The following is a 4,215-nucleotide window of genomic DNA, read 5'->3' as shown; positions in this document are numbered from 1 at the left end:
AAAATATTTTCTAATCTCAGCTGCTGAAATGTGGTCATTAGTGAAAATTTAATTTTGCACAAGGTAAGAAAACATGAAAAATATGGGAAACATGAAAGTAAAGAAAATAGCAAGAATATAGCAGTCATGCTGAAAAATACTATCATAATGGATGAGGTATTAGCTTATGGTGGGAGATTCCTCTTTTAAATGAGCCAAACTTTGCTTTACTGAATGTCATTCTAGGGATGACTCTTAAAGTATAGGCAGTTCTTGATTATTCTCATGAATGGGGGTTTAGAGTGGTATGGATGTTTGGAAATTGTGTATATTTAACCAAAATGTGTTATACGTTACATAATATACTATAAAACTATTTTTGGAGTGGTGAATTTAATTTCTTAATTGCATATTTGGCTTACAAGGGCAAGGAATAAAAAATAAAAAATACTATGGGTAATCCACATGCAGTTAATTGAAACTTAGCTCCTTATTTTGATATTCTGTTTTGTGTTCTGTTAAATAATCATTGAAAATGTTGTTTTTCTTTTATATTTGTAGCTTCTGCAGATGTCCCCAGAGGATACAATTTTAATACACTGAAAGAACATAAATGACCTAGGTTTCTAAGCGTGTAAAGTTTTTATGCACATATCAGTGTGTATTATCGTATAGAAAGCAGGGTTAATTTGCCAGAGTTCATGTTAGTCATGGAAATTCCAGAGTCCTTAAGGAGGCAGTAGAGGTAGTTGGGGGCCAGGAGAGAGGGTGTGTGTATGTGTGGGAGTGACGAAAGAAGGGTGGTGCACATGAATAGAATTTCTCTCCTCTCATGAATGTGTTTATCTGTATGATTTACACTCCAAATATGTTTTGGACACCATGAATGAACCAATTTGTCATGACTCCATCTTGAGTAAAAAGCTTGCTTTATGAATATCAGAAATTATGTCTGGTCAATGCAAGTAGGGATTTCACTAAGGTCAGGATTTTAAAACCAGATCCTGACCTCAGGCTGTGCTAAAATTTGGACCTTTAAATTTTAAATAATCCTTTTTCTTTCTCTGTTTCATGATGTATTTGTTCTTTTTTTTTTTTCTGGTTCTTTTTGAGACATGCCCTTGTCATAGCAATTATCCAACAAAACCAATAGTTATCAAATAAATATAAAGAAATCTCAATTTGTGTGAAAAAGCTATGAGAGAAGATAGTAGTACTAATGTAGAGAAATTTTAAACCTACAGATTACTTAATTATACTTTTTTTGCTTGTGGAATTCAACTGAGTACATTAAAAATCCAACATTAGAAATATGTTTCCTACTAAAGCGTGATTGATAGTATAAGGCTTACAGGGAAATTAGATAATGATGTGGAATTACTGAATTCCTCCTTAGCTTAAGAATCAATAAAACTAACTATGATTTCACAGTACTTCACTTAGATTTTCTCAGAATAACATGGACTTGGACATGCACAATTTTATTTATTGAACTGAATTATAAAGATGATGTTATTATTAAAATACTCACAATCCAAATGCAAAATCTAGTTTTGATTTTTCCCCTTTATCAAATATGTAGGTGATTCTGGGGGGAAAACTGACAGAAAGAAAAATATTCAAAGTGCTTTACATTAGACTCATTCAATTGTAGAGTTGGGATGATCCTTACAGATCAGTTAATTCAATCTTCTTATTTAGCAATTGAAGACTGTAAGGTCCATAGAAAAAAAATTAATGGCCACAGAACTCAGACTCTTTAAATGATACTTGTGTGTGCTTTCCAATAGACCATATCTGCCATTTGAATAATTTATTTATATTTTATGTGATAAATACATTTGGAGTTTCAGTCTCTGATTCTAATTAATTTGTTTCATCCTATTAATTTTATTAAATAGAATTGAAAGAAGGTAACTTGGAGAAATTAAGCAACTTAAAATGGTCCAACTGTTGAGGAGCCTGTGTTTGGGGCTGCAAAGGGGTAGTATTTGGCCTCTCTGAAACTGCAGTCTGATGCCTGTGGGTTGATGGCTCTGTTTAGAATGGAAGAAATTCTTATTAAAAATTTTGTAAACACATGAGGAAGAAAAGTCTCACAATCCAGTCGTAGCTGTTAACATGTGGTATTATCTTCATACTTTTACTATATGTATTTATAAACATAGTTATGTATGCTTTTTAAAAACAAAGTTACTGGATGTCAAAAACATGGTGGAATAAGAAATATCCACAGATCTTTCTCCTTGAAACAACAATAAGCTGAATATCTAAAACTCAACAAAAAACACTCAAACTGTACACCAGCATATCTGAGCGTGGCATCTGCACATAAGAGCTACCACAGGTCAGAACCTCAGGTGTCGGGCAGTAGACTGGAAGAAACAAAGAAACTGCATCTCTCAGTTGGAGCTCTGTATAGGAAGAGTGGGGAGGAGAGAAGATGTGGCTAGTTCCCTAAACAGCCCTGCCTGGGAGAGCTGAGAGATCGACAAGGCTGAAGGCAGTGCCCAGGCATCAAGGCAGAAAGAAGAAAAGTGGGGATGTCAGAGAAGTGGGAACAGCAGAAAAACAATAGTTGAATATATTTGAGGTGGTGGTTGCATGCAAAACTCGAGGCTGAGCCACAGACCCCACCCCAAACCAAAAGGGACCCTCCCCCCATATCCTCCGAGACAGAACACAGCAGAACCTTAGGGAAATCTGAGTAAATATTACTGAAACTGTCACTAACACTGGCAGAGATTGACACTGAGGGTAGCTAGCGTTATTGAATATCTATAAGGAAAAACGGAATTATTAAGACTTTATATAAATCAGCAATGCAAGAGGATTAGACATCACCTACTAGAAACCAAAAGAAAAACACCTTCTTTGCAACAGGCTAAGGGGATATCTGTAAATAATAAATCTTCTTTCCAGAAATATTCAGAAAATACTTCCATTAATGCCCAGCAGAAATATATTTCATTAAACACCATGAACAACCAAGGTGACAAGACATCTCAGAAAGAAAGAGAAAAATCTCCAGAAAATAAGCTTACAGACATAGAAATATGTGACTAAAATGACAGAGAATTCAGGATGGTACTTCTGAAAAAACTCAAAGATATCTAAAACAATTCATATAAACAATTTCAGGAACTGAAAAAACAAATAGATGAGCTGAATGAGTTATTTAGCAAGAAGATTGAAACCCTCAAAAAGAACCAGATAGAACTTCTGGAGATAAAGAACACACTGTAAGAGATGAAGAATGAAATAGCAAGATTGGGAAATAGAGTCAACAAAATGGAGGTAAGGATCAGTGATATTGAAGACAGAAATCTAGAAATAAATCAAAAGAAAGAAGAGAGAAACCGAAGAATGAAAAATAATTAAAGAGAAATATAAGAACTAGCTGATACCATCAGGAGAGGAAACATAACAATAATAGGCATTCTCGAAGGGGAGGAAAAGGAGCGGGGATAAAAAAGCATTTTCAGACAAATAGTTGATGAGAATTTCCCAAATCTAAGGAATGAGCTGGAGCTTGGAATTCAAGAAGTCAAGAGAACATCCAATTCCCTCAACTCAAAAAGGCCTTGGCCAAGACACATTGTATTAAAACTATCAAAAATCAATGACACAGAAAGATTTATCAGGGCAACCAGGGAAAAGAAGATAGCAACCTATAAAGGAAAATCCATTAGAAGTCCATTATCATCAGACTTCTCAGCACAAATCTTACAAGCCAGAAAGGAGTGGAATCAAATATTCAAACTATTAAATGAAAGGAACTACCAGCCAAGAATAATGTATCCACGAAGCTCTCCTTTAGATATGAAGGAGAAATAAAAACTTTTCCAGATATACAAAAATTAAAGGAATTCTTCACTACAAGGCTTGCATTACAGGAAATACTGAAAGGGGTCAGCTCATCTAAAAGAAAATGACCGAAAAAAAAACCATAATTAGGAGTAAGGCAGTTAGAAGAAGAAAAGTGCAACCCTTACTAAGAACAGGGCATTACATGCTTAAACAATAAGAGGAGATTTCCTATAGCAAGATAGTAATGAACATTCAGCATACATAGGGACAAATTGAGACAACAATGACTGAAAAGGAGAGGATTCAAATATCTAAATTCACAAAGAGGAATGGAGATAAAGCACACGAAGAAGGAAAAAAATATATATATATATATGTGTGTGTATATATATATGTGTATATATATGTGTGTGTGTGTGTGTGTGT

The sequence above is a fragment of the Pteropus medius genome, unplaced genomic scaffold, assembly GCF_902729225.1.
Source record: "Pteropus medius unplaced genomic scaffold, Ma_sr-lr_union100, whole genome shotgun sequence".
Taxonomy (NCBI): Eukaryota; Metazoa; Chordata; class Mammalia; order Chiroptera; family Pteropodidae; genus Pteropus; species Pteropus medius.
Note: the sequence above shows the minus strand (reverse complement) of the source record.